The 11,625-nt window shown below is 47.4% G+C and overlaps 1 pseudogene; it reads left to right on the top strand.

Annotated features, from left to right (window-relative positions):
* The first annotated feature begins 1,440 nt into the window (after positions 1-1,440).
* On the top strand, positions 1,441-8,951 carry LOC123074097 (uncharacterized; annotated as a pseudogene).
* The last annotated feature ends 2,674 nt before the right edge of the window (positions 8,952-11,625 follow it).

The raw sequence follows: 11,625 nt of genomic DNA, 5'->3' as shown, positions 1-11,625 counted from the left end.
AATCCGGTCAGACGCACTCGTGTGTCGTCGCCGCCATCTTTCATAGGTCCGTCTTCAGAACATATTGAGGCTTCCACCTTGTTTGGCCACTCTGCCATCGACGTCCCCATGACGCCAGACAGCTTCCTCCTCCTGCACGAGTCCATCTCCGCGCATCAGACGCCGAGTCTCCACAGCACCATGCCGCCGAGATCCGCCACCATCAATGTGAAAGATGAAGCACCGCTTCACCAAAGTCGCCGTCCTCTAGTCCCTCGAGCCCGTGTGCACCTCCAAGAATGACGCCCCCAGGGGGGAAACGACACCAGAGAGCCGCCGTCATCCGATCTATGATCTAGGGTTTCCCCCGGAGGTAGCAGAGAGTGGCCTTGAACTTCTCCACGACGATGCCTTCAGGAAGGGAACGATGCAGACAGCGTCGCCATCGCCGGCCTTGGCAATAGCCAATAGCAGGTTTTCACCCAGATCTGATCGAAGACCTCCATCTCTCGTACACGGGTCGCCGTCCGAGAAAGCCGCCGACGAGCAGACGCCGGATCTAAGTCCCGCCGCCGCCGCGCGCAGACCGGCCGACCACGTGGTTGCAGCCACGCCGCTGCAATCCACCTCGATGCAGAGCCCACGAGGACCTGCGCCGCCACCCCGTGACGCCCGCTACCGCCAGGGACCAAATCCGCGCGGATCTAGCCGGAGGCGTGCCGGCCCGCCACCGCCCGATCTGACCCGCCGCAGCCGCCGCGCCGCGGCCGCCCACCAGGTCGCCGCCAAGGCAGGCCACCCCGACGGAGCGCCGCCGCGCCGCTAGCCCCCGCCATAGGCTAGCGCCCCCGCTCGGGAAGCCGTCCCGCGCCGGCCATTACCATGGGCGGAGGGGAAAGGAAGGCCCCGCCGCCGCCCCGGCCGGCCGGGCTTCGCCCGGCAGCCCCACCGGGCGGCGGCGAGGGAGGTGGGCAGAGGAGGGAGGAGAGAGGCGGCGGCCGGGATGGGTTCCCCTCGGGGCGCCCACGGGAGCGCCGTGAGAGCTTAGGCTTTCTTAAGACAAGTAATTTGGAACGGAGGTATTATTTTATTTCATATTTTGTCCAAAACGATGAAAAAACAACCATTACAACGAGTCATCACCAACTCCATCACTTTTATTTAACGGTAAACGATAGATACCCCTTTTGCGTGGCTGTGATTTGTGGGGTAAGAACAGCACCAAAAATACGGCACCGTGGAAGCGGATCGTAAACTTGCCGCCAGTAGAAAATACGGCCCGGCTGCTATCATGCCTTCAAGTTGGACCAAAACAAGAACAATGAGGAAACGTAATCGCTTGCGTCGTTGATACGACAGGCGTTTGCGTTCGGCGTTGCGGGTCGACGAGGCCGTGCTCGCTAGCTTATAAATACTCCGTATCCGGTGCTCATGCCAAGCCAAACCACATCCGCATCCGTATCCATATCCATATCCAGCACGATTTGATTTGCACCAACCAAATCGTGGGGCGTTCTACACAAAAGGCATAAGAATCCCACAGCCCTTTTGCCATTTCGGAGAAGGAACCAAAAACATCAATCAATGGCCGCGGAGATGCCACCCCAGCCCCACGCCGTGTGCCTGCCGTACCCGGCGCAGGGCCACATCGCCCCCATGCTCAACGTGGCCAAGCTGCTCCACGCCCGCGGCTTCCATGTTACCTTCGTCAACTCCGAGTACAACCACGCCCGCCTCGTCCGGACACGTGGCGCAGCCGCCATGGCCGGCGCCGCGGGCTTCCGCTTCGCCACCATCCCGGACGGCATGCAGGCACCGTCCAACGGCGAAGATGACGATGTCACCCAGGACATCCCGTCGCTCTGCAAGTCCACCAAGGAGACCTGCCTCGGGCCCTTCCGCCGCCTCCTCGCCGAGCTCAACGCGGCGGGGGACCGCCCTCCCGTCACATGCGTCGTCTCCGACCTCATCATGGGCTTCTCCATGGACGCGGCCAAGGAGCTTGGCCTCCCCTACGTCCAGCTCTGGACGGCCAGCACCATCGGCTACCTCGGGTACCGACATTACCGACTCCTCATTGACCGCGGCATCGCCCCACTTAAAGGTACGTACACGTATCATGTATCCAATATCGATCGAACACACATTGTTGGCTGGCTGTGGACCTATCTGCTCTGGCAATAATACCATCTCTTTACGTGCATGCATGGGCTGTAGATATGGAACAGTTGACGGATGGATACCTTGACATGCCGGTGGAAGACGTCCCGGGCCTGAAGAGTATGAGGCTCAGGGACTTCCCGACCTTCATACGCACCACTGACCCGGATGAGTTCATGGTGCGTTACGCCATCAAGGAGACAGAGCGCGCAGCCGGCGCAACGGCCGTGATCCTCAACAGCTTCGGCGACCTAGAGGGCGAGGCGGTGGAGGCCATGGAACCGCTCCTCGGCGACGGCAACGGCAAGCCCAAGGTGTACACGGTCGGCCCGCTGAGTCTGCTCGCGCCGCGCTCCACGAGCAGTACCATCAGTAGCCTTAGCCTGTGGAAGGAGCAGGAGGAGTGCCTCCAGTGGCTCCAAGGCAAGGAGCCCGCCTCCGTCGTGTACGTCAACTTCGGGAGCATCGTCGTCATGACCAGCGAGCAGCTGGTGGAGTTCGCGTGGGGGCTAGCCAACAGCGGCCAGCACTTCATGTGGGTCATTCGCCCCGACCTCGTGAGGGGCGACTCCGCGGTGCTTCCCCCGGAGTTCTTGACGGAGACGGCGGGGCGCAGGCTCATGGCCTCCTGGTGCCCGCAGCAGGAGGTGCTGAACCATCCGGCGGTGGGCGCATTCCTGACGCACAGTGGCTGGAACTCGACACTGGAGAGCATGTGCGGCGGCGTGCCCGTCATCAGCTGGCCCTTCTTCGGCGACCAGCAGACCAACTGCAGGTACCAGTGCAAAGAGTGGGGCGTCGGCATGGAGATCGATAGCAACGTCCAGCGCGATGCCGTCACGGGCCTCATCGCGGAGCTCATGGACGGGGAGAAGGGCAAGCAGATGAGGAAGAGGGCGGAGGAGTGGCAGGAGAAGGCTATCATGGCGGCCAAGCCTGGCGGTTCGTCCCACCGCAATTTCGACGAGTTGGTTCGGGATGTACTCCTGCCCAAGACCGGCGACTATGCACACGGTGTCACACGGGATTAATGCATGGGAAACGGAACGTTTGCGCTGCAGAATTACCATATTTTAAGAAATGTGTCCCTTAAACGACCGTTATCAGTGACGTCTCTATTTGTATACTGCAACTATTTCAATTTGGCTTGGTTTGTTTTGAAGCGATGGTAGACAAAATAAGCACATTTTGATGGACATTTAACTAGATCATATGAAACGTGGTTTGCTGGCTTACACGATTTTGAATCTGTGGATAGGGCGAATTCGCCTCATTTCTGCATAGCTTTATTCCTGTTCTGTATTGCCGTTCGCATTAATTAGATTCATACAATACTTTAGAAAGAGCGGTTTTGATATTTCACTGAGGTCTAAGCAATTTACTGTAGGATTAGGTTCGCGCAAATACAAAAAGGAAAAAAGACGAGACATTTTCTTTTCCCATATAAAGATGTGACAATCTTCTTTTTTGGAATTTGCAAGGAGCTGCTATGTGTGCAGACCTGGTAGAAAGCCCAAAAGTGTGACCTTTGGATTTTATTTCATTAAAGTATAATATAGGTATAATCTTCTTTTATTTTAGCCTGAAAACCATTTGTTTAATTTTTGAAGTACATTTTTTAAGAAGATGAAATGCAATTTTCTAGGCCATCGGCCAGGCTAAGCACTTTCATATAGGAAAGTGTTGGTGGCCGGGGCGCCGGCGGAACGCTCGGGCCGGTCGCGCTCCGTGCGTTGGATCTCTTTTGATCCAAGGACGCTGTTTGCACCACGTGTTACCAGACACGTTATTTTTTTTAAACACGCACGGGTTATCCCTTCCCGTGTTTTGCTGCAACCGCACGGGAGGGTCATTTTGGTTCGAGGAGGCAGGGCGACCGGCGGGCGGCTGGAGATCAGGAGCGGCGGCGGCGGCCCAAGGCGGATCTCGATTCTCCGGCGATCTATGGCGCCCCCGGATGGTAACTCTCCCCTCGTCCTCTCCCTATCGTTGTGTTGTCTCCCCCTCCCCCATTGGCTTTAGGGTTAGGGCGGGTTATGGTGCGGGGCGAGGTTCCTGCGGGCCGCCGCCGGCGCCGGCGCGGACGGGGATGGGGTGGTGTTCCCGCGGGTCGAGGGAGCGGGCGGGTGGTGTTCCCGCAGGGTTGTGGGAGGGGGCGGGGGTGGTGGTTATTTTGGTGGCTAGGGATTTGGGATGGGATTAGGATCCCATTAGGATTTGTTTGTTCCACATATATGTAACATTTTTAGATGCAAAATGTTCGTGGCCTGTGATAAGTTCAAAATGTTGTCGTTAGTAGCTTTTTTCAGTGGTGTTAGTAGCATTTTTAAGTGGTGTTAGTAGCTTAAATTAAGCACTGTCCAACTGAGGATGTATATTTTTTATGTGTGCTTATACATTTTTCCTTTTTGTAGATGTTGCAGGCACCTCTGGGGAGAATGAGGGGAGTAAGAAGGCTAAGAAGAAGAATAAGAAGAAGTACAATCTATGTGGATTTAAAGCAAGGTTTAACTCAAAAAGGCTGGCTGAGATTGGGAAGCAAGTATCACCGGAAAAACAGAGAATCATAAGGGAGGGACCGTTTGGAGACTTGTTGGACATCCGGTCTTTCAAGGTGCCCCATGAGCTCATTGAGTTTGTTGCGATGAACACGAATCACATACTCTCTGAGTTCAAACACAAGAACAAATCTATCACCTTCAGCAAGCTTATGGTGAAAAGGATTTTCAACGTGCCATCCGGTGATAGACCCGTGAAGCTTCTAAAGAAGAGTGATGAACATGATCTTCGCAGCATCTACAAGGAGGGGAACAGGGCTCCAATCGCCCATGTTGTCAAGTTGCTCACTAGTTGCAGTGAGGAGGACGTGGTTATGATAAATAGGACTTGGGCACTCCTTGCGTTGGCAACAGTTTTGTGCCCAGGCACGGGCAATATGGTGAATCTCGAGTATCTTGCTTCCCTGGAAGATATGTCTTTGGTGCATGAATTCGCTTGGGATGAGCACTTGTTGGCACGAGCGATGGAGGAGGTTGGAGTCTTTCAAGAGAAGAAGAGGATGCAAGCAAATACAGAAAAAGCAGTAGAGTTTCAGATCGCTTCATGCCTTCCCATGTTAGCGGTATGCAACGCAACATTATGAAATACCTCCATCTTTTTTCTTTGCTGCATCAAACCTTCTGTACATTTTCTATAGCTTGCATTTATGTTTTTGTTGGCTAATGTCCTTTTTACATTCCATGCAGATCATATACATGGATCATATTGATATCCCGCCCGACCTCCCAAATGAGCATGCCATTGATTATCCGTGCCGAGGATACGCTTTGTTTGCCAAAAGGATTTTGATTGGTTGGATAAAGTTGACAAGAACAAGCTCACTCTTGTCCAACCTTTCTACGGGAAACACACCCAAGTAATTTTGCTACACCCCCATGTTTTTTGCTCACTGAATTTGCATGTAGCAATCTTTGCTTTTCCATTTAGGTTATGGCGGCCTTCTTATTTTTGTCTCCCCTCATGTTTTGTTTTCCTAGATCCGGAGTTTGTGCAACACCCCCTATGCAGCACAACTCATGGGACAGGAAGTTGGTGCTGAAGCAGCCAGTGGGCAGGGAGTTGGTGCTGAAGCACCTAGTGGACAAGGAAGCCAAATTCAAGGTGCTGACATTCAAGCAAAGGACTCTCAATCAAACGAGGCTCAACAAAATGTTGATACTGAACCACACCTATCATCATCGCTCAACGATTGGCTGCAGCAATCATTCCCTAGCATGCAAGATCTAAGGGTACTCTTTCACAATCTACACTATCTTTTTCTTTGTATTCATTTCCTGTTTACCTTTGGCTTTGCATTATTTACTATACCCAGTTGCAAGTGTATATTTTGTTTGCTGCATCCCTCATTCTGATGTGCTACAACCATGTTCTGTTTTTGCTTCATATGTGGTTTAAGTTCATACCTACTAGGCTTTTTCGCTGCATCCATATGTCTAGTGTGCTACAACTACATTCTGTTTTTGCTTCAAACATATCATAACTTTGCTACATCCATATCAATAATTTGCTACCTAGAGGTATAGACCATTTGTTTTTTATGCTTCATCCATGACAGTAAATTGCTACAATCACACTATTTATTTGATACATAGTGACACAGCACCACACCTACTTGTTTCTTGCTTCATCCATACCTCTAATGTGCTACACCCACATTTGTGTTTTCTTTACATCCATACTTCTCAAAATCTGGATATACTTGTCACTAAAAATGTTGGACACTTGCCTTCTTGTAGGTACCAACTCAGTTTCAAATGCTCTACGACAAGCACAAGGGTATTTTTGCAGCAGAGGTGGATGGTGTAGTAGGCACGTTTGGACAGTGTTTAAAGGGATTGCAGTGCAACCGGATGGCCGCTCTCCTTCGTGATGTTGGAGACGCCATCACAGCTACCAATGAGCCCAACTTTTCCTTTGAAGCACCTATCATGGACGAATGTCGCGGAAAAGAGAATGATGCTAAAGCTGCAAATGCCGACATTGGTGCTCAAGCTCAAGCTCAAGGTACAACACCTAGCATCAACAAGGATGAAGTCACCGGATTGAACCTAGAAGTTGCAACAGAGGCTGCGGAAACTCGTGAGCAACAAAGAGTGAGTTTCGAGATGGAAGGCAACGCCTCACCTCACAGCCCCCCACTCTTCTATGATGCACCCAGGAGTGCGACAGCCGGCATTTGGGACGACGAGCCATCTTGTGAGTTGTTCCCAAAGGGCTCCGAAGACTATGAGATGATGCATTCCACGGATGAGCCTACAATTAAGAAGAGCACAGTCAGCGCCATCTATGCAAACATCCCCGTGTTTCCTGTTCCTGTTTCAGACGATGATGACAGCCCAAGTATGCTTCCTTCCTCTTGCATCATTTCTTTTTGTTTTTCTCCATATCATTTTTTTCACATTTGTGTGATTCCAGCAAATTCTTTTTGTACAATCTCTTGCAAACTCATCCATTTTTATTTTATTTTTTTTGCTACAGCTCCTAAGATGGTCGCTATGGAAGAGCATTTTGCTGATGCAAGTAGTGGCCCTAGCACACATGACAAGAACACTAGGAAGAAGAGGATGGCCAAAGTTCCAGCCATAAAAAATACCAGGGCAAAGAAGCAAAAGGTCGACAATGCTGCAGAAATGTATGAGAAGTTTGTGAAGCATGGAAAACCATTGAGGAAATCACAACCCAATGAACAAGTGTGAGCTACCTAAGCCCTATCTGTTTTTGTTTTCTATTTTTTTTCTGCTCGAAACAAATGATTCATTCGGTTGCATCTATGGTAACAGGGCGCCTTTCATCAAGCTAGGTGGATTTTTCATTGGATACAAGAAATTCCTTGTATGCTTCAAGCCTCGCGGGGATATGAATGATGAGGTTATGTCCCTATGTATCGAGATGAACAACCTCGCATCCCGTGCAGCAAAAGAAAGGGATGTGAAGAAATACATATTCACAGTCCACGCGGGGGTAAGCTTTTGTAAAAACAAGCAATGCTTCATTCCTTTCTTACTTTCACATTTTCGTTGCAACACACACTAACCATTTTGTTGTATCTTTCAAGTAGATCCTACTAAAACAAGACCCATCAACCTTCCAACTAGCAAAACTCATGGCTGAGCTTGAAAGGGCTATGAAATTGTTCAAGGTTCAAAAGTTTGACCTCGTAAGTTTCACGAAGCTTTCTTTTGTTCCACACCACAAAATACTAACAAATATGATCCAATGATGCGACGCGGCTGTAACATTTTTTACATGTTCTGAGTACCTTTTTGCCTTTCTTTTGTTTTTTCCAGCTTTTTTTCACAATTGTGCATGATCGCCATTGGATAGTTGTTTGCGCAAACTTGCTTCACAAGCAGTGGAATGTATTTGACTCGATCCATTCAAAAGGAAAACAATCTCCTTTGAAGAAGCAAGCCAATAACCTGGTAGGCTCATGCTCTCTATTTTTTTCTGTTTACCCTTCTGATTCATCTACATAAATGCCCTGTTGTCATCTTTACACACCTCATTTTATTTTTTTTGAAACTTTTGTGTGTGTTTTCGGTGCTAGATCACAAACTTTACAACCCTCGCACAAGAGTGCAGCGAATTCAATGTCAATGTTGGATCCTTCGCCCGTGTTGACCTAGAGGATTACCCAAAGCAAGATACCCTGTGAGTTTTCTTTTTGAATTTTGCTTCAATCATGTTTTTGCATATCATCATCAAACTAGATCACAAACTTTTTGAACTTTTTCTTATCTCACATATGTGATTGTGGCTTTTTTGGGCTCAAATATGTGGAGAACTATGATGGGAAGTCAATTAGAGAGTTCAAGCAGGTACACATTTTTAATTTTTTGTCTTGTCATTTTGTTACAATCTACTTTCTTTGTTTTCAATACTCATGCAACAGAAGAATACCATGTGTTGTTTTTGCTTCATATGTGGTTTAAGTTCGTACCTACTAGGCTTTTTTGCTACATCCATATGTCTAGTGTGCTACAACTACATTCTGCTTTTGCTTCATTCATATAATAATTTTGCTACATCCATATCAATTTTTTGTGGTGGATGGATGTGAACTTTTTGCATTCACCACTCATGCAACACAAGAATAACTAGTATCATACTTGTTTTACCTTTTGTTTTCAATACTCATGCAACACAAGAATAACTAGCATCATACTTGCTTACTTTTTGTATTCATTTTTTACAGGAAGACATGGCGTGATACCGCATCGATGTGGCATACAACCTTTTCAGTCACCCAATGAACAATGCCCCAAAGGAGCAAGCGTTCAAGGATGAGTTGGCGGCTTGATTTTCTGGAAGGTTCAAGACCAACAAGCTTGTTTCTTCGTTAGGTCTAGATCATGTCCGAGGTGGTAGCGTTCTCATAGGATTAGAGTAGTGCGCGTTCGTATGTAAACTGTTGATCCCTCCAGTAAACATATGTGTCCTTTTGGTATGTAAGCCGATGATAACTTGATATTTTGGATGATGCACTTATGTTTTTAATGGATGGGTTCTTCTGTTTGCCAACTTGATCATGCATTGACAATTGTTTTTTGTTTCGCTGGTTCTGAAATATGATAATATTTCAAACTTCATCCATCGAAGTTTCAAGGGAATCTATGTGCATTTTTTCCCTCAAAAAATAATATGTGAATGCTACTTTTGTCACACACTTAAATTGCTGGAAGCTCACAGGAAATAGCTACAACCTTCTGTTAGATTTGTTGCAGAGCCAAAATATACATTTTTACCTGCAAATTAGCTACATCCCTACAATATTTTTGCTGGAAGCATAATGTAAATAAGCTTCCTTTCCCAACTTTTGCTGTACAGCTAAATCAACACTTTAAATCATTCAAGGATTTTTCCTTTTCAAACTTGTTATTTTGCTACAACCATGTTTTAAAAAGCTTCAACCATGTTTCCTAAAAGCTGCAACCATATTTTGAAAAAGTTTCAACCATACTTTGAAAAAGTTTCAACCATGTTTTCCAAAAGCTTCAACCATGTTTCCTAAAAGCTGCAACCTTGTTTACAGAAGCTTCAACCATGTTTTCAAAAAGCTTACGCCATGCTTTTCAAAAGCTTAAAACATGTTCATTACAAACATGGATCAAGCTGTGGTTACAACAACCATTGAGTAATATTCTAAAAAATATATAAGGAAAAACCCACATTCTGCTTTTTTTTACAACAAAATTCTACAAATTTTGGCACCATCATACTACAAAAAGTAAGCTCTCACAAACATATAACAATAAGAATTATTTTAAATCAACTCATGTAAAAAGGAACATTCTGCTTTTTTTCAAACCACGCATGTAGTAATATGTTGCAATCCCACAAAACAAACATTCACAGCTAGTCAACACAACTTTTTATCATAAGTCATGGGGTGTTACAAGGAAATTCATCATTTTTTCCCTCATGAAAATATCCTAAAGTGTAAGGATTGTTTCGACGCCCGGAGCTTTCGCGCTCGCACTCGCAGCAAGAAAAGCTGCAAGGAGTTGGCAATCCTTCACATTGTGATCTTCATCTTCACAATATTTGCATGGAGTCTTCTTTTCCTTTGGCTTTGGAGCTTTCTTCGTTTTCGCTGTGTCCTTCTTTGCTTTCTTCTTCATTTCATCTTCTCGAATCTCAATTAGTGGCTTCCTGCGCTTCTCTTTCTCTTTTGGCCTCCCTTTCTTTGCTGACTTTGGTGGGTTCCGCAGTCCTACGGGGGGTGGATCCCGCTGACCTGTACTTGGACCCCCTGAGACTTGTGCATTTTCTGCATGACCTTGGGCTTCTTCGTCTCCTGCAACCCCATCAGTTGCTCTAGCTTTTATTGCAGCAACCCCAACACTACCCTGATCAATTAGCCCAGAGACAAAACTATAAGCTTCATCATTGAAGCATGCATCAGAAGCGAGTTTCCCAAACTTCCGGCATAGAGAGTTAAACTTTAGGGTGTTTGTCGTGGGGACGCCGAAATGCATAGCTCTATGCCCATCGCCCGGTTCAGGCGCAAGGTCGGTTGCTCTCTTAGACCATCTTGGAAGCATGTAAGTCGCAGGTATCGTTTGCACGTTCAGGTGCACCATGACACGGATGATATGTGGGCAGATCAGCCCACACATCTCAAACATGTTGCAGGTGCACATGTATGTCTGATCTTTAGGGGCAACACGCACCGTGTACACTTTAGGGTTGACGCCATAATTTGCAACAATGCGAAACCAGACGACACCGTGCAACCCTTGCAGCTGATATTGCAGACCATAGCCTGTTGATTTAGCCAACATTTTTTGAAACTTGGAAAATACCTCTCTGGTATAGAAATCTGCAGCTTGCTTTTCAATGTTGTAACTGCAAACAAAAAAGCTTCCAACATCAATAAGAATTGCTACATATGTTTCAAAGAAATGCTGCAACCCCACTGTACTGGAAAACTAAAAAAAATGCTACATGACTCTAGACTTACTTTCCCCAGAGTGGCGGCCTCGTCGCTTCATTGATGAAGCCAGCATTGTCTTCACGATCAAGCATTAGCTCCTGGCAAAGCTCAAACTGCTGGACAAATGTCCAAACCGAGTCTCTATGATGATTTAAAGTCTTGAAGTAGGAATTCAGGCCCTCGGACCGCCCGGTTGTTCCTGTGAATGGGAAGAACTTATTCCTAAAGTACACAGGAGCCCACATCTCCCTGCTGTCCCACATGTTCTTGAGGTGTTTCTTATCAGCCACACCAAATGACTCAACCATCTGCTTCCACCGTTCTTCAAACTCCTCAACGGTATCTGAATCATTGATGCAACCATAGAATGCTTCAGCAAAAGGCTCATCCTTGCCCAGCATCTTCCCTAGTTTCGTCCTTGCAACCCGGAGGACGTGCCACTTGCAACATCTGTGTGTTGAATCTGGAAATACCATTGAGATGGCTTTAGC

The sequence above is a fragment of the Triticum aestivum genome, chromosome 3D, assembly GCF_018294505.1.
Source record: "Triticum aestivum cultivar Chinese Spring chromosome 3D, IWGSC CS RefSeq v2.1, whole genome shotgun sequence".
NCBI classification, from domain to species: Eukaryota; Viridiplantae; Streptophyta; class Magnoliopsida; order Poales; family Poaceae; genus Triticum; species Triticum aestivum.
This window is presented reverse-complemented; position numbering and strand designations above follow the sequence as displayed.